At 46.1% G+C, this 26642-nt stretch overlaps 1 protein-coding gene across 1 annotated transcript in view; it reads right to left on the bottom strand.

The window, feature by feature from the left end:
* fars2 (phenylalanyl-tRNA synthetase 2, mitochondrial) overlaps nucleotides 1-26642 on the bottom strand; it is a 363050-nt gene that overhangs the window by 269162 nt on the left and 67246 nt on the right. The window contains exon 3 of the mRNA XM_055653812.1: nucleotides 8881-8968. The gene's annotated coding sequence lies outside the window, so the exon portion shown is untranslated. The remainder of the gene's footprint in view (nucleotides 1-8880; nucleotides 8969-26642) is intronic.

The raw sequence follows: 26642 nt of genomic DNA, 5'->3' as shown, positions 1-26642 counted from the left end.
CCTTTAAACTCTGCTCCTCTCACCATAAAGCTATGCCCTCTAGTGTTTGATATCTGCTTTATCTGTGGCCTATAGAAACTGAAGGTCCCGATGGATGTGAAAACTATGCATATGAACTGTGAAATGTAAAGGGTGGAATTACGAAGCATTAACCCAATTTCTGTTTACCAGCACCAATTGTTCAGCAGACACCCACGACAGGATACCCTGCCCAATTTAGAACAAATGGACCACAGGAAATTGCAGGCACAGGCATCTTGAGCAAAGGGTAACGTACTCCCAGATTTCCCACTGCTTGGCTATCAATCTTCTAGGGACTGTGTCTTTGGTCACACCACAAACATTGTTTTTGTGCGTTATTACCCCGCATTAGGTTAGAAATACAGCACGGAAACAGGCCCATCGGCCCACCGAGTCCGCACAGACCAGCGATCCTCGCACATTAACACTATTCTACACACACTAGGGACAATTTACACATACACCAAGCCAATTAACCTACACACCTGTTTGTCTTTGCAGTGTGGGAGTAAAGCGAAAATCTCGGACAAAACCCACGCGGTCACGGGGAGAACGTACAAACTTCGTACAGATAGCACACGTCTCCGAACCCGGGTCTCCGGCACTGCAAGCGCTGTAAGGAAGCAACTCTTCCGCTGCACCACCGTGGCCACCCTAATATAGACAATAGACGATAGACAATAGGTGCAGGAGTAGGCCATTTGGCCCTTCGAGCCAGCACCGCCATTCAATGTGATCATGGCTGATCATCCCCAATCAGTACACCGTTCCTGCCTTCTCCCCATATCCACTGACCGCTATTTTTAAGAGCCCTATCTAGCTCTCTCTTGAAAGCATCCAGAGAACCGGCCTTCATCGCCCTCTGAGCGAGATTCACCACTTTCTGTGTGAAAAAGTGTTTCCTCATCTCCATTCTAAATGGCTAACTCCTTATTCCTAAACTGTGGCCCCTGGTTCTGGACTCCCCCAACATCAGGAACATGTTTCCTGACATCGGGAATAGGTTAATAATTTATTGTATTTTAAATTATTTTATATTTAACTGTGCGTTATTGCATTTACGGACCTTGGAGATTGATGATGCATGTGAACCAATCGCACATAAGCCAGCATCACTAACTCCACCCCACTATATGTAAACAAGAGCCAGAGACAGTGTATGATTTAAACACATCTTTAATGAGCACTTGAAACTTAGCAGCGTTGAGGACGACAGGTTGTCAGTGCATCCTAGCTGCTCGGAACTGCAGTGCTGGGGATGAGTGTTAGTATAAGTGTTATAGTGGGGTGGAGTTAGTGATGCTGGCTTATGTGTGATTGGTTCACATGCATCATCAATCTACATTTTTTTTTTTTGATTTTGCTTTGTTGATTTCGATTTTTTGTCGATCAGCTAGGATGCACTGACAACCTGTCGTCCTCAACGCTACTAAGTTTCAAGTGCTCGTTAAAGATGTGTTTAAATCATACACTGTCTCTGGCTCTTGTTTACATGGTGTCAGAAGTGGGGTGGGGTTAGTGATGCTGGCTTATGTGTGATTGGTTCACATGCATCATCAATCTACAGACCTGTTAAGCGTTTTAGATCAGAGATACAGCATGGATACAGGGCCTTCAGACTCACCGAGTCCACATCAACCATCGCACACCAGTTCTTATTGGGTCTGTTAACCCACTTTCTCATCCACTGCCTACACACTGTAGGTACGTTGCAAAACCTACCGTAAGCGTCGCTGCAGATCTGTCCAAGCCCGTGTGTGCGATTTTGGCGCTGTTGAGAGGGGGGCGGGTTTAAAACGCGATTTTCCCTAGGCTATTCAAATCGAGGTTGTTCAGCCTACTTAGTTGCTGACGAAAAATCGCTTGGAGGTTCGTTCGCTGGTGCTATTTTTAAATTTAATTGGTTAATTTAATTATTATAGTATGTTAAAAATTATCCTCTAAACCCGCAACCGCCGACAACGGGACGGATCTCATACAGGGGACAATGGAAGGTAGGTTGTTTAGTTTTACATTAAAAAGCGCTTCTTAAGATCCCTTTATACAAAGTTTTATGTTGCGAGTAGCTAATTTGGGGGCCCAGTATTTTTCTGGGCATATGGGGGTACAAATCCACCGCAATGGGAACGTTCTAAACCAGCGCGTTCCACAAAGTTCCACAGGATCCCACTCGAAAACTGATTTAAACGGCCATTAATTTACAGCAATTGAACACTAAATTCCTTCCATTTGGCCTATAAATTAATGTAAATGAGATTTAAGAATCATGTTTTATTGTGAATTCTTTGTAAATGTTATTTGGACACTTAGGCTATTTAAAAATGTTAATCTTTTCTTAAGAAATGGATAGATGTTTAGATCTAGTAATTGAAGTTTGGAATTAGCTACAATTGGGTAACGAACTAATTATATGCTTTAATTTCAGGTCATCCAAGTAAGATTGTTTCATATTTGTTTCAGAATGTTTCAATCTATAATTACTGAACATTTCTTTCAGTTCTCTTAATTTTTAAGAAAGTTATGGCCATTTCACTGTCCTCGATCACAGCTTTTGTGTTAAGTCAATGGAAAATCAATAGGGAACAAGATGCTAATTTCCGAGTATGAAAATGGCCATAACGTTTTTAATACTGAAGATATGAAAGTGAATTAGGTGTCAAAATTAAACTTATTTTTGTGCTTTATTTGATGGGATAGATTGCAGACTTGATTTTTTAAATCTCAAAATGTTGTAACATTGCTACACACTGGGAGCAATTTACAGAGGACCAAGTAAGCTACAAACTCACATCTTTGTGATGTGGGAAGAAACCGGAGCACAGGAGGAAATCCATGCAGACATGGAGAACGTGCAAACTTGACACAGCCAGCTCCTGAGGTCGGGGTCGATCCTGGGCCTCTGATGAAGTGAGGCTGCAGCTCAACCCGCTGCGCCATTTGCCATGCTGCAGCAAGTAAGAACTTCATTGCTCTGTTGTCGATACATATGACAATGAAATGCTCTTGACACTCGACAAATAGATTTTCTTTCCTAAATGTTAGTACACTAGATAAGTTATTATAACATGCTTACCATTATGGATGATCAATTTTACGCTCCAGATTTAATTCCCCATTTGCGGTAATTGGATTGGAATAACAATCCCCGTCCCCCAGGTTACTGATGCTGCGTTGCAGTGAGAGTTATGTCATCAGATGGGAAGGTACAGCTCAGACAAGCAATCGTTCAGCCATGCTCACATTGAATGGCAGAGCAGGCCAGGTTGCATGCCACTGCTCCTAATGTTTACGTTCCTATGTCCTGTAACATTTACACCGAGGGTGGTGAGTGCCTGGACGCCCTGCCTGGAGTACCATTTAAGTGACTTCTGGATAGACATTTGGATGTGCAGGGAATGGAGGGAAGTGGATGGACACAAAAAGCTGCAGGACAGGCAGCATTTCTGGAGAGAAGCATTGGGTGACGTTTTGGGTGGACTGAGAGTCAGGAGAGAGGGAGACATAGAGATATGGATGGGTGAGTTGTGAAAACAAGGATGAAAGGACACGATGTGAAAGAAAATGTAGAATGGTACATTGTTATCTGAGGGGAAAGTGCCAGCGAGGCAAACAATCGGGAATCTATAAACACTAGGACAATAAACTAGTCAGAAACTAGGATGGAGAGTATGTGCAGGCAAATATAATTTGCTCTTGGCGTCATGTTCAGCACAGATATTGTGGGCCGAAGGGCTAGTGCCCCCTTTTGGGCCGAATACCCCATAGTATTTGATATTTCCCTCTTGTGGAAAAAACGTTCTGACTGTCTACCCTATTTATGACTCTCCTTCTATCAGGTCTCCCCTCAACCTCCAGCGTTCTAGGGAAATCAATCCAAGTCTGTCCAACCTCTCCCTGTAACTAATACCCCCTAATCCAGTCAACGTTCTGGTAAACTTCCTCTACAAAACCCTTCCGAAAGCCTCCACATCCATCCGCTAATAGGGCGATCAGAACTGCACACAATATTTCAAATGCGCCTCACCTAAGTTCTATAAAGTGGCATCATGACATCCTGACTCTTATAGTCAATGCCCCAATCCATGACGACAAGCATACCACGTGCCTTTTTTACCACTCTTTCAATTTCAAAGACTCCACACACCCTTGTAATAGTCTGTTCGAACTCCTACCTTCCGGCATACGTTACAAGACCTTCTACGCACCTCCAGACTCAGGAACAGCTTCATCCCCAGAGCTATCGCTGCTCTGAACCGGCCCCGCTGAGTGCCCCCCCCCCCTCCCCCCCCCCACCTCCATGAACTGTATTCAGGCACATCGACCTGGCACAGACATATTTGCACTTTAGACTGTTTTACTGTTTTTTGGGGGTTTTTTTACAAATCATGTTTCTCGGGGTATCTAAACTTTATTAGTTGTTTAAGTTATGACTATCGGATGGAAGCCGCATACCAAATCTCGTTGCACCTATGTGCAATGACAATAAAATATATTATTATTATTATTATTATCATTAACTTGTGTTGTGATTTCAGGGAGCGATGGACTTGGATTCCAAGATCCTTCTGTACATCAATGCTGTTGAGGTATGCCATTAATGCCATTAATTACAATTTTTACCCTCACATTTGGCCTCCCAAAGTGCAACACATCACACTGGCTCGATTTAATCCTGAGCCTCGGGTGCTGTCTGTTTTCGAGCTTACACGTTCCCCTTGTGACTACATGGGGTTCCTCGAGGTGCTCTGCTTTCCTTCCACATCCCAAAGATGTGTGGGTTTGTAGGTTATCCCTCTAAACCGCTCCTATCCACATAACTGTCTAAATGTTGCTTAAACATTGCAACAGTACCTACCTCAAGTACCTCCTCCGGCAGCTCGTTCCATACACCTACCACCCTTTGCGTGAAATAGCTACCCCTCAGGTTCTCATTAAATCTTTCCCCCCCTCACCTTAAACCTATGTCCTCTGGTTCTCCATTCCCCTATTCCCGGCAACAGCTGGAATGGGTACAGAAAAGATTTACCAAATGTTGCCAGGACTCGAGGTTCTGAGCTATAGGGAGAGGTCGAGTAGACTGGGACTCTATTCCTTGGAGCACAGGAAGATGATGGGTGATCTTATAGAAGTGTATAAAATCATGAGAGGAATAGAAGGGCTAGATGCATGTAGTCTTTTGCCCAGAGTAGGGGAATCGAGGATCAAAGGAAATCGGTTTGTGAAGTAGAAAAGATTTAATGGGAATCTGAGGGGTAACATTTTCACACAGTGGGTGTGTATGGAACAAACTATTAGAGGAGGTAGTTGAGGCAGGGACTATCGCAATGTTAGACAGGTATATGGATAGGACAGGTTTGGAGGGATGTGGACTAAACGCAGGCAGGTGGGACTAGTGTAGCTGGGTCATGTTGGCCAGTGTGTGGGCAAGTTGGGCCGAAGAGCCTGTTTCTACGCTGTATCACTCTAGTAGATCGGGTGCGTCCACCCGATCTACTCCTCACATGATTTTGTAAGGTGTAGGGAGTGGATGCAAAAGTAGATAAATAGAACTGATATGAATGGAACAACTTTGGAAGGGAGGTGAGGAGGAATTTCTTTAGTCAGAGGATAGTTAATCTGTGGAACTCATTGCCACAGACGGCTGTGGAGGCCGTCGGTAGATATTTTTAAGGCTGAGATAGACAAATTCTTGATTAGAATTATGGGGAGAAGGCAGGAAAATGGGATTAGGAGGCAGAGAACCGCCATGATTGAATGGTGGAGTATACTCGATGGGCCGAATTATACTCCTATAACTTAACTTGCAAAGTGTCAGATTGGACTCGGTGAATCGAAGGGCCTGTTTACATGCTGTATCTCTAAAATCTCTGAGGGAGTGCAGCGTAGGTTTACAAGGTTAATTCCCGGGATGGCGGGACTGTCATATGTTGAGAGAATGGAGCAGCTGGCCTTGTACACTCTGGAGTTTAGAAGGATGAGAGGGCATCTCATTGAAACATATAAGATTGTTAAGGGCTTGGACACGCTAGAGGCAGGAAACATGTTCCCGATGTTGGGGGAGTACAGAACCAGGGGCCACAGTTTAAGAATAAGTAGTAAGCCATTTAGAACGGAGACAAGGAAACACTTTTTCTCACAGAGAGTGGTGAGTCTGTGGAATTCTCTGCCTCAAAGGGCGGTGGAGGGAGGTTTTCTGGATGCTTTCAAGAGAGAGCTAAATAGGGCTCTTAAAGATAGCGGGGTCAGGGGATATGGGGAGAAGGCAGGAACGGGGTACTGATTGGAGATGATCAGCCATGATCACATTGAATTGCGGTGCTGGCTCGAAGGGCCGAATGGCCTACTCCTGCACCCTATTGTCTATTGTCTAAAACTAGAAACCTAAGGGGAAATAGAGAGTAACTCCAAACACAATTGGAAAAAAAGTCAATAACTTCAGTGTTCAATGCATTCTAAACATATTGTTGACAGATTTCTACTACAATTTTTCATTGTTTACATCGTGAAGAGCTTCCATGTTGAAGTATCTGCTGCAATCAATAAAGTAAATATCCAGAAGAATTTCCACCCCAACCACTTACTTTGAAAAAATACACAGATGCCCACGCCGGTAAAAAGACCATCAGCTTATTGCTTAAAAATTCTGTAGACATCAGTCAACTTTCAGAAGTGCTTATTTTGAAAGCCCCACATCACGCATCCGTCTGCCTTAGAATACAACGAGAATTAGGAACCAAAAAGACTCACAATTGTTTGCTACAAAACGTTGTATTGGAAAAAGAAAAGATTGTGGAATTGTTCCAGTCGGACGAGTGGTGGCGCCATTGAGTGTGGCAGCCTCGCCTGCAGCAGTTCGTACTTTCATCCTTTTTAAAATTTTAGTCCGTCTGTTGTGGAGGTCTTTCAGTCTTTTTATGTTGGGGGGGGGGGGGGGGGGGGAAACTGTTTTTCACAGTCGCTACCTGGGTCGAGGATGCATCATTCCTCCGAGCCGCTTCACCGCCCCCTCCTCGTGGCCTACCATCTGGATTGGTGCGGCCTTTCCTGCCGGAGACCGGCCAGAGCTTCATCTTCAGCGGCGGCGCAGCACTGAGGTACCATCGCGGAGCAGCCGATGCCTTACTAGGGTCGCGGTCTCCGGTAGGAAGCGGCCGATTCGGAAACATCGGGCCGTCCGTAACGGCGACTGTGGAGGCCTCAAATAGGCCCCGACCACAGGTGAACAAGAGGAAGGGGACTGAACTTTTATCACCTTCCCTCACAGTGGGAAATGTTGATTCCACTGTGGGGGATGTTTTATGGTTTATGTCAAATTCTATAGTGTTGGGTTTATCTTATTTGTGTGCTGCATGGTAACTCAGATTTCACTGCACCAATTGGTGTATGTGACAATAAATGTCCTTTGTCCTTTGTCTATAGTTTTTAATACCCTTTCAGAGAAACATAGAAAATTGGTGCAGGAGTAAGCCATTCGGCCCTTCGAGCCTGCACCGCCATTCAAAATGATCATGGCTGATCATCCAACTCAGTATCCTGTACCTGCCTTCTCTCCATACCCCCTGATCCCTTTAGCCACAAGGGCCACATCTAACTCCCTCTTAAATATAGCCAATGAACTGGCCTCAACTACCTTCTGTGGCAGAGAATTTCACAGATTCACCACTCTCTGTGTGAAAAATGTTTTTCTCATCTCGGTCCTAAAAGATTTCCCCCTCATCCTTAAACTGTGACCCCTTGTTCTGGACTTCCCCAACATCGGGAACAATCTTCCTGCATCTAGCCTGTCCAACCCCTTAAGAATTGTGTAAGTTTCTATAAAATCCCCCCTCAATCTTCTAAATATTAGCAAGTACAAGCCGAGTCTATCCAGTCCTTCTTCATATGAAAGTCCTGACATCCCAGGAATCAGTCTGGTGAACCTTCTCTGTACTCCCTCTATGACAAGAATGTATTTCCCTTTAAGGCATCACCTCTTGAAAATTCATAGAAAGATATCAAGAGTGAAGGCATTCAATTTCAAACTAGTCTACATGCCTGTGATGCTGCTGCAAGCAAGATTTTCATTGTACCTGTACCTCCCTGTACTTGTTCATATGACAGTAACCTCATCTTGACCAGTTCAGTTGAGTTCAGAGTTTATCAAGGTACAGTGAAAAGCTTTTGTTGCATGGAAGCCAGTCAGCAGAAAGACAATACATGATTATAATCGAGCCATTCACAGTGTACAGATACATGATAAGGGAATAACGCTTAGTGCAAGATAAAGCCAGTAAAGTCCGATCAAGGATAATCAGAGGGTCACTGATGAGGTAGATAGTGTTTCAGGACTGCTCTCAATTTGTGGTTGAATGGTTCAGTTGCCTGATAACAGCTGGGAAGAAATAATGGGGAAGATTGAGTGGCCAGGGTGTGACTAGTCCTTGATTATACAGTACTGCTGGCCTTGCCGAGGCAGCATGAGGTATACATAGAGTCAATGGAAGGGAGGTTGCTTTGTGTAATGGTCTGGTCCACAATTTGCTGCAATTTCTTGCGGTCTTGGATGGAGCTGTTCCCAAACCATGCTGCGATGCATCCCGATAAAATGCTTTCTACGGCACTGGCTTGACTTTGACTAGTTAATGACACAATTTTGTCCAAGGCTATTTGTAGCCATACAGAAATATCTGGAATAAATTCTCCGTAGATTTCTCTGATTAAATAGATCTAGCCTTAATTAATTTTCTAAGTTTGACGCAGCAGATGAAAGTCTGTAACTTTCTTTGTACACGTGCAATATTCCATAACACTTGCAATCTATATACCAGAACATCTACTTGATATATTTAGGACACTTTGAGTTGGTAAACTTCCACTCACCGGATAGATGCCTGAATCCACTGATCACCTCTTCTTGGAGCCTCTTATTCTCAGTGCAGATTCCAAATACAGTCTGCCCTCAGCAAATCTACAAATGAGATAAAATTTGGATTGTGATTGCTGTTGACATTTGCAAAAATCAAAAACAAAATATTTAGGAATATTTTCTGCCCAGATGTCACAATTAAATTAGACTTTGATGCGAATGTTGCCAGGACTCAAGGGGCAGAGCTATGGGGGGAGGTTGAGCAGGCTAGGACTTTGTTCCTTGGAGCGCAGGAGGATGAAGGGTGATCTTATAGAGGTGTATAAGATCATGAGAGGAATAGATATGGTAAATACATGGTCTTTTACGCAGAGTAGGGGAATCAAGAACCAGAGGACACAAGTTTAAGATGGGGGGGGGAGATTTAATAGGAACCTGAGAGGTAACTGTATTTCGAGATTAAACAAGAACACAGGAAATATTTGAAATAATGAAGAAGGGTTTCGGCCAGAAACGTCGCCTATTTCCTTCGCTCCATAGATGCTGCCACGCCTGCTGAGTTTCTCCAGCATTTTTGTCTACCTTCGATTTTCCAGCATCTGCAGTTCCATCTTAAACACAGGAAATATTTGACATGTCCATATTTTTATCCAAATGAAACTATGATAAAACGGAGAAAGATGGACTTACACGGTACCTTTTATAAACACAGGTAAAGAAGTGACTGACAGCCATGGGAGTGGTTTTGAAATATCTGGGTTATAATGTGAAATATGGAACACTGAAGATCATTGTGGTAAGATAAAATCACAGGGGGCAAGTCACAGTTTTGGAGTCATACGGCACGGGAATCTCCCAACTCATCCATGTCGACCAAGTTGCCTCTTCTAAGTTAGTCCCTATATTTGGCCCATATCCCTCCAAACCTTTCCTATCCTGTCTGAATGTCTTTTAAATGTTGTTATTGTAAATGCTTCAAATACTTCCTCTGCATTTGGGCATGGGAACTATTGCCTTATCGGTATCAAATATTTTCATGAGAACGTGACACCTTCTCAACTGGATTGGTGACAAACTAATTTAAGGTTTTTTTTGTGTAGGAAGGAACTGCAGATGCTGGTTTAAACCAAAGATAGACACAAAAAGCTGGAGTAACTCAAAGGGTTAGACAGCATCTCTGGAGAAAAGGAACAGGCAACGTTTTCAGCTCGAGCCCCTTCTTCAGTCCAAGGGTCTTAACAAAAAAATCAAATACTTTGTTGTGCTGCAGCAAGTAAGAATGTCATTGTCCTATGTGGGATACATGGCAATAAAACTCTCTTCACTCTTGACAACAGAACTTGCAGTTTTTTTCTTTTTTATCAATATCACATTGACTCACAATAGGTCACATTTATATATCTTCAAAAGAGTTAAATGATATACTTTTCCTTGCTGCACTTTTACTCCAACTCCTATTACCCTCCAGATATTACCCTTAAGAGATTAGTGGGTATTAGCTATACGGGGAATGTGTGAGAAAGAACTGCAGATGCTGGTTTAAATCGAAGGTAGACACAAAATGCAGGAGTGACTCAGCGGGTGAGGCAGCATCTCAGGAGAAACTAGACAGAGAAGCAAGACAAACCTGGATTGTTTTCTCATGAGCATCGGAAGTTGAGGAGAGACCTGATAGAAGTATATTAATTATGAGAGGCATAGATAGACGTCAGAACCTTCTTCCCAGGGTGGAAAGATCAAAGACAGAAATGTATAGCTTTAAGGTCAGAGGAGGAAGGATAAAAGGAGATGTGTGGGCAAGTTTTTCCACACAGAGTGATGGGGCCTGGATTACACTGCCAGGGAGAAGTGCCAAATACGATAGTGACATTTAAGAGGCTTTTAAATAGGCACATGATATGCGGGGAGTTAGATGAAATACGATCAAGGTGTGTCCACTGTGACAAAGGGAAAGCCACTATACAGGCAAAAGGAAGGCATTTCAGGGGCATCTGTAAGGAAAAGCCCATCATTAGAGAAAATGTGATGGAGACGGAGGAACTGAGAGAATGGAATACATGACACTGGTCAGACCCTACCTGGAGTATTGTGAGCAGTTTAGGGTTCCATGTTAGAGGAGGGATGTACTGGAGAGGGTCCAGGAGAGGTTTACGAGAATGATCCTATGGATGATTGGGTTAACGTATGATGAGCGTTTGAAGGCTCTGGGCTTGTATTCAATAGGGTTTAGAAGTATGAAGGGGATCTCATTAAAACATACCAAATAGTGAAAAGCCTGGATTAAGTGGATGTATAAAGGACATTTCCACTAGTATAGGGCCAGAGGGCCTCAGAATAAAAGGACGTATCTTTAGAAAGGAGATGAGGAGGAATGTTTTAGATTTAGTCACTAAGTTCTTTAGATTAGTGATGAATCTGTGGATTTATTTGCCACAGAAGGCTGTGAACAGCAAGTCATTGGATATGTTTAAGCCAAAGTCGACAGGTTCTTGATTGGTACGGGTGTCAATGTTTTGGGGATAAGGCAGGAGAATTGGTTTGAGAGGGAAGGATAGATCAGCCATGATTGAATGGCAGAGTAGACTCAATGGGCCGAATGGTTGCTCCTATTCCTTATGAACTTATGATTTTCCACTTCTTTTTAAATTCAACACCTTCTCCAGTACCTCAATATGTTCTTTATAGCACTGCACCCACAATGGTACAACACAGAAAGACACGAGAATAGCATTAGATCATCCTTCCAAAAATAAACCCCAGATGCTGATTTGCCTTTTATAAGACTTCATTAACATTGATCACTACTTTCGGCAATGTACTGCAAGATTATTTTGATCTCCAAGTCAATCTAGATGTTAATTTCCATGGCAAACACTCCATTCTTATGTTCTTACCAAAATATACCTCACTGTTAACTGTAGTGAAATTAATGTTGTCAATTCTTTGCTCTCTCTTCAAGTTCAATAAATGTGATCTCGTCCTCCTCGTTACAAACTACTCCATTTTGAATTTGTAAATTCATGACTTTGACTCCATAATGTAAATTGTGAATGTAAGTTGTGAGCACTTACCTTGAAGGCTGCTACATTCCATCTAATAGCTGCAGTAGCATACCATTCAGTTTACAAACTCATAGAACGTAGCAAAATACAGCACAGGAACAGTTCCTTCAGCCCACAATGCACGTACTGCACCTAATGCCAAGATAATCAAATCTATCGGCACGATCTATATCCCTCCATATACAGAATGGTGTGACCCCAGAGGGTAATGGTGGCAAGTTGTTTTTCAGACTGGATGCCTGTGACTAGTGGTGTGCCTCAGGATTCTGTGCTGGGGCCCATTGCTGTTTGTCATATATATTAATGATTTGGATGAGAACATACAAGGCATGGTAAGGAGGTTTGCAGATTACACAAAAGTGAGAGGTATTGTAGATAGTGACAAAAATTGGTTGACAAAAATTGCAGCAGGATCGCCGACAACACCACCATTGTTGGACGAATTACAGATGGTGATGAGTCGGAGTATAGAAGTGAGATTGATCGATAGGCAAAATGGTGCCAGTGCAACAACCTGGCTCTTCTTCTTCTTCTTCTTCTTCTTCTTCTTGCATATGGCGTGCAAAGCCTAAAGTTGTAGGACAATGTGTTCTATTTAATCTTATTTGATTGTGCACGCCAGGTTGAGTGAATGGTAAGGCCCTGAGGAGTGTTGCCGAGCAGAGGGATGTAGGAGTGCAGACACATAGTTCCTTGAAAATTGTATCAAAAGTAGATAGGGTGGTCAAGAAGGCTTTCGGCACTTTGGCCTTCATCAGTCAGAGTATTGAGATGCAGCATAGAAGTTGGGAGGTTATGTTACAGTTGGAAACCACACTTGGAGTATTGTGTTCAGTTTTGATCACCATGTTATAGGAAATATGTTCTTTGGAAACAAGGAAGAAATTCCACAGGTTTCCATGGATTCTGACAAACTCGACAGATTCTCCATAGAAACCGTATTGTCGGATTGCATTACAGCTTTGTTTATGAACAGCTCTGCCCAAGACTGTAAGAAATTGTCGAGAAACTGGATGTAGCTCAGTCCAGCACACAACCCTGACTCCCTACCACTGACTCTATCTATACCCTGTGCTGCCTCGGACAAGCTGCAACATAATTAAAGACTTGTCCCACCCCGGCCATTCCTTGGGAAGACACCACGTCTCCACACTCCCATCCGGAAAAATGTATAGAAGCGTGCATGGCCGATTCAGGAACAGCTTTTCCCCCTCCATTATCAATCTGCTGAACGGTCCTTCCATAAGCTAGGCTACTGTCCATTTCACCTCTACCTCAAATGAGTTTGACGATTGTCTATAGAACCGATCCATTACAATGCTGAGAACTATATTCTGCACTCTGTATCTTCCACTTAGCTCTACCTATTTTACTTGAGTTTGGCGATTATATAAATAGTACATCACAGGAACTGGGCGGCACGGTGGCGCAGCGGTAGAGTTGCTGCCTTTACAGCGCTTGCAGCGCCGGAGATCCGGGTTCGATCCAGACTACGGGTGCTGCCTTCACAGAGTTTAAACGTTCTCCCTGTGACCTGGGTGGGTTTTCTTCGACATAGAGTGTCACACAGTGTGGAAACAGGCTCTTCAGCCCAACTTGCCCACACTGGCCAACATGTCCCAGCTACACGAGTCCCCTGCCTGCGTTTCTTTGAGAGATCGTTGGTTTCCTCCCACACTCCAAAGACATACAGGTTTATAGGTAAACTAGCTTGGTAAATGTAAAAATTGTCCCTAGTGTGTGTAAGAGAGTGTTAATATGCGGGGATCATGAAGGGCCTGCTTACGTCCTGTGTCTCCAAACTAAACAGGTCTTTCAGCCCACGGTGTCTATGCCAAACTACCCTTATCTGTCTGCACATAATCATCATCTCTCTATCCTTGCATATCCACGAGTTTATACAAAAGTCTCTTTAATGCCACTATCGTATCCGTCCCCACCGCCGCTGCCGGCAGTGCGTTCCAGGCACCCACCACCCTCTGTGTAACAATTATTGCCCTGCACATCTGCTTTAAACTTTGCCCCTCTCACCTTAAAGTTATGCCCTCCAATATTTGATATTTCCATCCTGGGAAATAGGTTCTGAACGTCGACCCTATCTAGGCCTCCCATAATTTAATAAACTTCTATAAGATTTCCCCACAACCTCCAGCATTCCAGAGAAAATAATCTGCCCATCCAACCTATCCCTGTAGCTAATACCCTCTAATCCAGGTATGTTTTTAGTTTAAAAAAAAACGAGCCTTGGAGTAACTCAGCGGGTCAGGCAGCATCTGTGGAGAACATCTGTGGAGAACATGGATAGGTGACGTTTCACAGAGTGCTGGAGTAACTCAGCGGGTCAGGCAGCATCTCTGGAAAACATGGATAGGTGACGTTTCATAGAGTGCTGGAGTAACTCAGCGGGTCAGGCTCTCGTGGGCATTTTTCAACATGTTGAAATATCTTCACGAGTCTTCACGAGCTTACCGCGTTTCCCGAGTACCTGCCGTTAGCGTTACGAGCCGCTAAGAGACGTCCCGACCTCCGACGTACCCGCTACATACATTCTACGTGCTTACCACAAGTTTGATTTTTTTTTATACTCTGGAGAGCTTTTGAATTACCTTGTACAGTGGGGCAGGCCCTTAATTCTCACAAAAAGACAACTTCAACTCAACATCTCCAACACATGACACAAAATGCTGGAGTAAGTTAATGGGACAGAACCATGTACAACAGCATCTTACTGATTATATGTCTCCTGGTCACCTTCCCCTCAGCTAACAATTAACATTCCCTTATCATCATCTGCATTGATCTGTGTTTTCACACCTTATGGACATGACCCACTTGCCGATTTTCTAGGCAACTGCCAGCGACTGTCATAGACGTAGCAGGTCGCCGAAAAATCGGCGACAACCTACGTCATCCTGGCAACAACCTACGACAGCACCCGCGTCTGGGGAAGTCAAGCTACACTCATTAGCGTCAAACCCACTGTCACCAAAAATGTTTCAACATGTTGAAAATTTAGCAGAGACCAGAAAGACGCTACAACTTTTTGCGCGACTGAGGGGACTACTACCGGCGACCACCGGCAAACATGTGGCGACAAACTAGTCGCCTTTCGTTGCCTAAAAAATCGCCTAAGTGGGACAGGCCCATTACCCTTCCATATCTCTGGACTCTCTCGCCCCTGCCTCTCAGTCTGAAGAAGGGTCTCAACTCCAAACGTCATTCGATCCTTCTCTCCAGAGATGCTGCCTGTCCCAGTGAATTACTCCAGCATTTTATATCTATCTTCGGTGTAAACCAGCATCTGCAGTTCCTTCCTTCACATCTCCAACACATGACATCTATTACCAAACATGGCAATGAAACGGGGAAGATGCATCACACTCCATAATGTACCATTCGGACTTGGAGACCTCATCTTTTCTTCATCACCACTGGGTCAAAATCCTGGAGTCGCTTAACTGGGAGCGCCTTTGTGTGGGCTGCAATGGAACAAGAAGTGATTTATCAACACCTACGCAGAGGCCGTTAGCGATGGGAATGCCATCAACTGCTGCATTCCAGATAAGAAATTAAAAGTTAAACTCTTGCTTTGCAGATGTACTGGGCAGAGATTGCCCTCGTCTGGTTCTCACAATGCTAGCTTGTTTCTTAGGTGCGTTATTATCACGTGTATCAAGGAACTGTGAAAAGCTTTATTTTGAATGCTGATTTCAAATAAATTGATTTTCTAGTGCACATGAGTGTGGCAGCAACACTGTTGGCTCTGGAGTCTGGCTGGATTACACCTGAACTAACGGAAGGATCATCTTCAATTTACGTTAGAAGTTCTTCATTGCAAATTCTGCCTGGGACCTTCATTGTCCTGGAGGATCTGCTGTTCAAGCAGAGTAAGCTTAACTATGTCTTCAAAATAACTGCAGCACTTAGGTTAGTTTAGTTTATTGTTCACCTTCAAGTTCCCATTTTGTTGTCACATGAGTTACCATATAGCCATACGAATAAAAGAACACAATACACAAGAGATTTTAACATAAACATTCACCACAGCGGAATCAACGTTTCACACTGTGATGGAAGGCAATAAAGTTGTTGTCACGTGTAGCCAGGTACAGTATAAAGCTTTTGTTCCATGCTAACCAGTCAAAGAAGACTATACATGATCAGCCGCAGAAGTCCCAATGAGGTTGCGATCAGCTGCTTCACCCGGCCTAGGCCATGTTCCCGATGTTGGGGGAGTCCAGAACCAGGGGCCACAGTTTAAGAATAAGGGGTAAGACATTTATAACAGAGATAAGGATACACTTTTTCACACGGAGGGTTGTGAGTCTGTGGAATTCTCTGCCTCAGAGGGCAGTGGAGGCAGGTTCTCTGGATGCTTTCAAGAGAGAGCTCGGTAGGCCTCTTAAAGATAGCGGAGTCAGGGGATATGGGAAGAAGGCAGGAACAAGGTACTGATTGAGGATATAACTATATCTGAAGCCTGAATTTCCTTACCCAGCTGGACACTAAAATATGCTATAAACAATCATGTCAAACTAAAGTAGAATAGGTAGATAAAAGGTGAAGATACAGAGTGCAGAATATAGTTCTCAGCATTGTAGCGGATCAGTTCCAGAGACAAAGTCCAACTTCCACGATGGGGTAGAATCAGACATGGAAGGACCATTCGGAAGCCTGATAAGAGGGGAAGAAGCTGTTCCTGAGTCTGTTTGTGCGCACTTTCAAGCTTCTGTACCTTCTTTTGGACAGGAGCTGAGAAAAAAAGGAACTGCAGATGCTGGTTTGCACAAAAGAGACAAAGCAGTGGAGTAATTTGGTGGGTCAGGCACCATCTCTGGAAGACATGTACAGGTGAAGTTTCAGGTCACCTATCCTTGTCTTCCAGAGATGCTACCTGGCTAATAACAATTTAACAGCTTTACTAATGCCCGTTTCCTTCTTCCTCTGTACAACCCACCACTCCATCCAGGTAAACATAAACTAATATCCTTATAATAGTAGTGTTATTATCCTGCAGCATTGACAATAATTTTCCTGCTGTAATGTAGTGATTAACGCTGGTTATTTGTCTTGTTTGAAAACAGAATGTCTTGTTTGCCATTAATTGTTATATTGCCAGTTAATATATTTGACTTTTGACTGCTCTTCATTTATATTCCATTTCTTGTGGAAAATGTATTTTAAATAATTTTATTTCATGTGACAAAATTGATCTTATTGCTTAATATTAGACTTGAAGCCGGCTCATTTAAAGGTTTAAAACTGTTCTAATAAGATTTTAAAATCTCTTTTTAATACTGTTATTAAACTTGGAATAAACACACAAGACTCAAACTGACTCTGCTGTTTTAATGAAAACTAAAATGATTTGAAACATCAAATGCACTATGACAGCTTCCTGCCTAAAACTAAACGCAAACTTTTGTGGCTTGGTAAAAATGACCAGGAATGGTTGGTTAAATTAGTTGTTTTCCTGAAAATTCATATTCTACAGAAGATATTTTAACACTCAAGAAAAATTCATATACATAGGAGGAAGATGAGGAGGAATTTCTTTACTCAGAATCTGTGGAACTCATTGCCACAGACGGTTGAAGCCAAGTCAATGGATATTTTTAAGGCGGAGATTGCCAGATTCTTAATTAGTAAGGGTGTCAGGGGTTATGGGGAGAAGGCAAGAGAATGGGGTTGATAGATCATGTGTATCAGGGAAAGATAGATCAGCCATGAATGAATGGCGGAGTAGACTTGATGGGCTGAATGACCTAATTCTGCTCCTAGAACTTCCGCTCTACCTGATGTACTCATGTACATCATTTGGCCCCTAGTCCAAAACCAGGGGCCACAGTCTTAGAATAAAGGGGAGGCCATTTAAGAGATGAGAAAAACCGTTTTCACCCAGAGAGTTGTGAATTTGTGGAATTCCCTGCCACAGAGGGCAGTGGAGGCCAAATCACTGGATGGATTTAAGAGAGTTAGATAGAGCTCTAGGGGCTAGTGGAATCAAGGGATATGGGGAGAAGGCAGGCACGGGTTATAGATTTGGGACAATCAGCCATGATCACAATGAATGGCGATGCTGGCTCGAAGGGCCAAATGGCCTACTCCTACACCTATTTTCTATGTTTCTATGTATGGTATGATCTGCAGAGATAGCACGGAAAAAAAAAGTTTTTCACTGTATTTTGGTATTTCACTCTCTTTTAAGTACCTCTTGGCAAACTGTAACCCGGCCATCCTATTTTTGTGGCTAACCAGTGGTTTGTATCTTGCAGTGTAGCCTCTGTATTTCTGTTCATGAAGTCTTCTGCGGACAATGGTCATTGACAAATCTACACTTGACTCCTGAAGAGTGTTTCTGATCTGTCGGACAGGTGTTCTTTATTATAGAGAGAATTCTTCTGTCATCAGCTGTGGAGGTCTTCCTTGGTCTGCCAGTTCTTTTGCGATTAGTAAGCTCACCAGTGCTCTCTTTCGCCTAAGGTTTGGCGGATGTCTCTAACAGTTTTATTCTTGTTTCTCAGTCTCATAATGACTTATTTGACTTTAATTGGCACAACTTTCATCCTCGTGTTGATAAACAGCAACAATTGCCACCAGGGGCGCCGAACAATTGGCAGCCCCGCCAACAGTCTGTCTGTTTTTTTGTCTTTAAAACATTTTTTTAGTGTGTTTAAAAGTTTGTGTAAATGTTCTCCGGTTTGTTTTATGTGGGGGAAGGGGGAGGGGGTCGGGGGAAACATTTTTTTCAGTTTCTTACCTTTCCGGAGATGCGATTACTTTCCGGATCATGTCTCCGGTCGCTCTGCGGCCTACCATCGATGGAGCTGAAGGCCTGCTCGGACTGACCTTGAGTACCCCCGTGGGCCGTGAACTTAACATCAGAGTCGATCCCTTGCCTGGGATCGCTCCAACTGCGGACTTTACCATTGTAGATCGGTTACATTACTTACTAACCGTAATATAAGCTCCGCCTACTAATACACCATTTATATTATCGCTACCCGACATGTGCTCTTAGTTGGTGATGCAGCACGATAGAATTGATATGCTGCTGAGTGCTGCATGAGTTACTCAATAAATACTGTTGTACCAGATCCATGAGTATGTGTCACTTGCTCAACATGGTGTCAGACGTGTTCAACCCACTTAAAGCATATCGGTTTTTATTTTCTTTCCAGTGTTTTATTTCACCCATTTTGTCCCATATCTCGTGTTGGTATGGCCAATTCATTCCATAAACCTGATCCTCTGGTTTTTGATTCAGACCTCGCTGAACGTTGGTGGATTTTCAAGCGCGACTTTAACTTTTACATTCGTGCTGCTCATTGCAACGTTCCATCAGACCAACATCGCTGGCCCAAAAGCTATCAAACGAGCAGAGCATTTCGACCTTGCTCCTGCACAGTTCTGGATCACAACAATCAGATCGTGGTAGCTGCTGAAACTGTAGACGATCCCGAAGCCCTGATCAACAAATTCAGACACTTATGTGACCTTCACACTAACTCAGTACTGGAACGTACTAAATTTTTTGTTCGTAATCAGCTACAAGGAGGACCTGTGGAGACTTATATCAGCACTCTAAAACATATTACTGCACGCTGCCGTTTTGAGAATCTGTGATGAACTCGTCCACAACAGACTGGTAGGAGGAATCCTCAGTGACAAAGTACGTGATGAATTACTCCGTGATACTGAACTAACCCTGGTCAGAGCTGAACATGCTTGTCGCATTGCTGAACATACCGAGTCACGAACATACCGAGTCTCACACTAAATCAACGGGGCCAGGACCGCATTCTTTATACCGTGTTGATGCTACCGACACCTCCTACTGCACTCATGCTCACAGCCCCATACATCATCTCGACAATCTCTGAGATTTATTAAAAACGGGTCACACCCCGCTGATCACGAACTATGCCTTGCCTTTGGTAAATTATACCACTATTGCAAAAGAAGAAATCATTTCATTAAATGCTGTCAAACCCGCTCAGTTTCACAGCAGCCTGTGCATCTGTTAAAACATGAAGATTCTGATAACAAGTACCAGGAGCTACCAGCACCTCCTCCAGATACTCTCTCCGAGCCTGATGATAACAGACATAACATACACTCTCGGGTTGATTCCACAACGCCTCGACCCTGAAGTTTCACTTTGTGTCAACAATACCATTACTATTGCAAAGATCAACACTGGGGCCAAATGTAACGTTATGTCATTGTCTGAATTTACACCAGTCAAGAATGCCGAACGTATTGTAAACATATCGGCTACTTTGCTAGCCTATGGAGGGGGTGGGGGGGGGGGGAGGTGCACCCAGTGGGAAGAGCTGAGCTGCAGTGCCACTTAGCGTCACAAGCTCAGAAGTTGAACTTTTTTGCACCACACTGCATTCTACATGCTATGCGTAACAGAGTATACAAGGGGCTCCAGTGGATGGTGTCTCTGGGTGTCATTGCCCCGGGTACCGACCCATCCGACTGGGTTTCCACCATGGTGGTCGTAACAAAGAAAAAGAAAGAAGAAATCCAAATTTGTATCAACCCCAGAGATCTGAACACCGCGATCAAATGCCCGCACCACCCCAATGCGCACGGTGGAGGAAGTTGCTGCTCAGCGATGCAGTGCAACCGTCCAAACTCACCATGTTCGACATCCCCTTTGGCCGTTACAAGTTCCTGCGGATGCCCTTTGGCATCAACTCTGCTAGCGTATTCCAGCGTACAATGGAACAATTATTTGCGAGGTATCCTTGAGCCATCATTGTTGATGACATTCTCGTTGCTGGACATGACATGACTGAACATGATGCCAATTTAAAAAAAGATTCCGCGTCAAGGAGGTCCAGTATGTCGGACACGTATTCACCAGTAACGGCCTCAGACCCGACTCCTCCAAGACCATTGCCATCAACGAGATATTGGTTTGTACTCGCTAGAATTTAGAAGTCGGTTTGTACTCGCTAGAATTTAGAAGATTGAGGGGGGATCTTATAGAAACTTACAAAATTCTTTAGGGGTTGGACAGGCTAGATGCAGGAAGATTGTTCCCGATGTTGGGGAAGTCCAGAACAAGGGGTCACAGTTTAAGGATAAGGGGAAAATCTTTTAGGACCGAGATGAGGAAAACTTTTTTCACAGAGAGAGTGGTGAATCTCTGGAATTCTCTCCCGCAGAAGGTAGTTGAGGCCAGTTCATTGGCTATATTTAAGAGGGAGTTAGATGTGGCCCTTGTGGCTAAAGGGATCAGGGGGTATGGAGAGAAGGCAGGTACAGGATACTGAGTTGGATGATCAGCCATGATCATATTGAATGGCGGTGTAGGCTCGAAGGGCCGAATGGCCTACTCCTGCACCTATTTTCTATGTTTCTATGTTTCTATGCCAGTCTCCACTGACGTGACAAGTTTGCAGAGATTCCTGGGAACGGTTAACTCATTGGGGAAATTTATTCCCAACTTCAGCAAAATATCAGCCCCCCTGCGACAACTGACTCACAAGGACACTGTACGGTCTTGGTACCCACAACACCAGAGGGTGTTCAAAATCCTTAAATTACGATTGTCCAGTGCTCCAACCATCACTTATTTAAATGTAAAACTACCTGTGACACTTACGTGTGATGCCTCCCAATATGGACTAGGAACTGTTTGCCTCCAGAATTCCGTCGAGGGAGATAGCAGACCTGTTGCTTACCCCTCCCATACCTTGTCGGAACAGCGCTACGCCCAGATCGAAAAGGAGTTACTAGCCGTGGTTTTTGCCTGCACGAAATTCAAGGACTTTATTTTTGGGAAGACGTTGGTTGTTGAAACAGACCACCAATCTTTGGTCACTATTTTGAACAAACCCATTCATGCTGCTCCTGCTCACCTGCAACGGATGATAATGCAGCTGCAGAGTTTCAATTTCACACTAGTCCACAAAAAGAGGCAAGGACATGCATCTGGCTGACAAGAGCTATCAAGAGCCCCACGAAAAACCTGCGAACAACAGCCGTCTGAAAATGACCAGTTCACTGTAATGATGGTGTCGTACATACCTACAGGATGCCTAAGCGACCTGGTAGAGCAAACGGCTGCAGATAACACTTTACAGCTACTGTCTTCAGTCATCCAGCGTGGCTGGTTGGATAAACAATATCGCCCATCACTTCCTATTCGCCCATAATACCCAGTCCGCGACGAACTGGTGCTGCAGGTTAGTGTCGTAATCGAGGGTGGCAGTCATCCCAACTGCCCTATAGGACAAATATTTTGATGCCGCCCACCGGGATCACGCTGGCGTGGAAGCAACCATACTCCGAGCAAAGAGCATGTTTTTCTGGCCCAGAATTACCGAATTGGTGCGTGGGAAAGTTGAAGCCTGTGCTATCTGCAACAGCCTGATGCCACGCCAACAAAAGCAGCCCCTAATCTCACACCCTGTTCCTCCTCTGCCTTGGTCCACGGTTGGCACTGACATACTCGAGTGGCATGGCAAACAGTATCTGGTTCTCGTTGACTCGTATTCCGGCTGGTTCAAAATCGACCAGCTCCAAAGCCCAACATCCGCTGCAGTAATCCAAAAGCTGGCATGCCATTTCTCCACGAACTGTGCCCCCGCACTCCTCTTGTCAGATAATGGCAGTTAGTTTACTAGCCAGTGTTTTAAAAACTTTGCTCAACGATGGGATTTTCGCCACGACACCAGCAATCCAGAATTCCCACAATCAAACGGACTTGCAGAACGCTTGCCCAGAGCACTGATGAAGTGATCACAACTTGTCAAATCCAATGTCTACTTGAATCTACTCAACTGAGAATCATCGCTCTGTAGCGGGGACTTACAGGAGTCCAGCCAAAAACCAAGCGGAACACAAGTTGTGTGCACGAGACGTATTTTATTCTGTACTGAACAGCTTTGAACTCCTCTCTTGTCACGGGCGTTGCCCGGCCTTAAATACCCACTCAGGTAATAACCCTGTGACTAGCGCCTCCCACACCGAGACAGCTCCCTCCAGAGCCGAGGGTTCGTTATGCCTTTGGCTTGCCAACAGGTGCCGCCACATGAACCCCCCTCCCCAGAACCAGAGGCACTAAACGGGACGGGACGCCGAACAAGGGGGCCAGAATGCCTGGATACCACCCCATGCCCCGGGGGCTTGCTCGGTTCGGAAGAACCTCTGGGAGCCCGGGACGACAGACGCCCGCAACAGGGCGGTTGAGCCACATGGACTGGCTCGCTCAGGTCCAAGTGGGCTGGCTTCAAACGAGCCACGGACATAGTTTTGCGCCGGCCTCCCATGTCCAAATCAAATGTAGTAGGCCCGTGCCTCAGCACGTGAGAGGGGTCTTCATACGGGCACTGCAAGGGCGACCTCTGGGAGTCACGGCAAAGAAAGACGTATGGGCAGCCCATCAGCGGCAGTGACACATGGGAAGGGGCCACCCCATGACGCGACGTTGGGATGGGAGACAGAGCGCCCACCCTCTCCCCCAAGCGCACCAGCATCGATGACGGTGGTTCTTGGGACCCATCAGCAACAGGGAAAACCTCGGAGGATGATGACAGATCCTCCTTGGGGGCCGTCCGAATCCCCAACAGGACCCATGGCAACTCGTCCATCCACCCAGGGCCCGTGAGACAAGCCTCCAGGGCGGCCTTCGGACAGCGTTGGAACCGCTCCATCAACCCATTCGACTGGGGATGGTACGCTGTTGAGTGGTGGAGCTGCGTCCTTGCCACGAGGGCATGACTGGGATGAAGTGTCCGTGAGCGGGGTGGCCTCCGGCCACCGCGTAAAACGGTCCACTACCGTAAGCAGGTGCGAATCACCCCAGTACGGAGGCAGTGGACCCACTATGTCCATGTGTACGTGATTGAACCGCTGGCGTGGCACTGCGAAGTCTTGCACGGGTGCCCGGGTGTCGATGCACCTTCAATGTCTGGCACGGCATTCCAAGAAGGCGGGGCAGCTTAGCAGCTGCGGCTCGCCTGCAGCTCGACTGTTTTTTTGTTGTTGTTTTCTTGTCCTGTTTTAGCTAGTTAATTTGAGTTAATAGGTTGTGAATGTGTGGGGGGGGGGTGGGAGAAATGTTTTTAGTTTCTTCCTTCGGGGGGTGCGACTTTTCTTGTCGTATCCATCTCCATCTCCGTCCGCGCTGAGGCCTAATGGCGGAGCTGGCGGCCTCCAACTGGGGCCGACCTCGAGGCTCCAGAGGCAGAGCCAGCCGGGACTTACCAGCGCGAGGCTGGCCGACTTCGGTGTTCCGGCGTTCCGGCAGCAGCCTGACTAGGGGCTGAGGCGGTTCCTGCATTCCGGCGGTGGCCCGACTCGGGGCTGAGGCTGTGTTCTGGCGGCGGCAGCCTGACTCGGGGCTGGGGCGGTATTCCGGCAGCGGTGGCCCTGCTCGGGGCTGTGACGGCGTTCCAGCGGCGGCGACCCGCTTCAGAGGTTCGGCTGCAGGTCCAGTGGACCACATCGTCGGGAGCTCGCAGGTCACAGGTTGGTGACCTAATTTTCTGGAACTCCCGCAGCAACAGCTTCATCAGCTGGACTGAAGGGCAGCAGCTTCGACCAGCCCGGGCCGCGGAGATTAAACCGGCCCGTTCGCGGAACATGGTTGAGCCGCGGGACTTACTTATCATCACCCGGTGGGGTCACAACATCGGAGGTCTGGATCGCCTCAGCGCAGAGGGAGAACAAAGAGGGAAGAGACAAAGACTTACGACTTTTTGCCTTCACAGTGTGGATGTTAAATTTGTGTTTATTGTGTGTTTTGCTATTTTATTATATATATATGGCTGCATGGCAATGAAATTCCGTTCAGACCGAAAGGTCTGAATGACAATAAAGTTCCTAGATTCCTAGATTCCTAGGCATGCCCGGGCCCAGCGACCGACCTGCTTCCGAAGTCCGTGCCACATAAACCTTGCAGCCACCATGGCGACCACGGCCCGGATTGATGGGTGGGTCAGCCCATGGATCACCTCAAACAAGCGACGGGGCCAGGCCGCTGGAACGATAGGCCTCAGCTGAACTGTGGACACGTCGCAGAGGATGGAACCTGAGGGACCCAACGGCACGTCCTTAAGCACCAAGCCTGAGATCGTGGTGCAGTACGCTGGCATCGTCCGTCGTATACTCAGGAATAGCCGCCAGCTGGCTCTGCTGCCGGGTGGACCAAGGATCCGAAACCTTGGCGAACGTGAGGGGCTTGTGGTCCGTGAAGGCTACGAAGGAATGGCCCTCCAGGAAGTAACGGAGTGTCGCACCGCGAGGTGTAAGGCGAGCAGCTGTTCCGCAGGGCTCAGTTGACGGCTAAAGAAGGTGAGAGGCCGCCAAATGCCGTTAACCGAATGTTCCAAAACGCCGCCGACTGCAGAGTCCGAGGCATCCACGATAAGGGCTGTGGAGGCAGCTGCTGGAACGAACCGGTGGTAAAAAGTAACCATTCCGATGAATTCCCGGATGCCACGTACTGTAGCAGGCTGCGAGAACTGGCGGATTGCCCCAACCCTGTCCGGCAGAGGCAGTGCTCCATGCCATGTCACCCAATGACCCAGGAAGTTGATGGCCCGGATGCCAAACTGCCACTTGCCGAGGTTAATCATGAGGCCATGCTCACTGAGGCGCTGGAAAAGGAGACGCAGGTGGGCGCAGTGTTCCTCTCGCGAGTGACTCACCACGAGGATGTCGTCCAAGTAGACAAACATGAAGTTGAGCCTGTGCCCCACGGTGTCCATCAGGCGCTGAAAGGCCTGCGCAGCGTTCTTAATGCCAAAGGGCATCCACAGGAACTCAAACAACCCGAATGGGGTGATAATTGCCGTTTTGAGGACATCCTCTGGTTGCACGGGGATCTGGTGATATCCCCAGACTAAGTCGACTCTTGAGAAGAACATTGCCCCGGCCAGATGGCCTGATAAGTCCTGTATGTGGGGAATGGGGTAACGGTCAGCGGTCGTAGCCTTCCTCGTGGCGGTAGTTCCCACATGGCCTCCAGCCGCCGGACTCCTTCGGCACCATGTGCAGCGGGAAGGCCTATGGGCTGTTGTAGCATCGAACGATGCCCATGGTTTCCATGCTCCGAAACTCCGCCTTGGCTTTGAGGAGCTTGTCAGGAGCGAGCCTGCGGGCGAGGGGCAGTGGACACGATGTCAGAATATGGTGCATGACACCATGCCTCAGGCTGGCCGAGCCGAATTTGCCAGTCACAATGTCCGGAAACTCAGCCAGTACCTGGGCATAGACATTGTCCACCGTCGCTACGGGGTTGCTGATTAGTGCGGCAGGTGCAGTAGAGCGCAAGGAGATCTTCTCAAATGTTGACGTATGGACGAGGCGTTGGCCCCTCATGTCCGCGAGGAGTGGCTGCGCCCGGACGAAATCTGCGCCCAGAAGCGGCTGGGGCACGTCCATGATGATGAATGGCCAGGTGAAATGGCACGGGCCGAATATGATGTGAACCATGCAGACGCCATATGTGCGGATTCGACTGCCATTCGCAGCAGTTAACGGGGTGGAGCCTTTTACCAGAACGAGTGTACAGTCCGGATGGGGGCAAAACGCTGACCTCCGCCCCCGGTCTCCACCAAGAACCTGAGCCCCGTGCGCCGGTCCCAGGCAAACAGGCGATGCATCGCGATGACTTTCAGCGGCTGGCACCGGCGCTTCCCGTAAACGAACACGGCTGGCGGCATTGGCAGGCCTCTGAACCCCAGAGT

Source organism: Leucoraja erinacea, chromosome 2, assembly GCF_028641065.1.
Source record: "Leucoraja erinacea ecotype New England chromosome 2, Leri_hhj_1, whole genome shotgun sequence".
In the NCBI taxonomy this organism is placed as follows: Eukaryota; Metazoa; Chordata; class Chondrichthyes; order Rajiformes; family Rajidae; genus Leucoraja; species Leucoraja erinaceus.
Note: the sequence above shows the minus strand (reverse complement) of the source record. Positions and strands in the feature narration are given on the sequence as shown.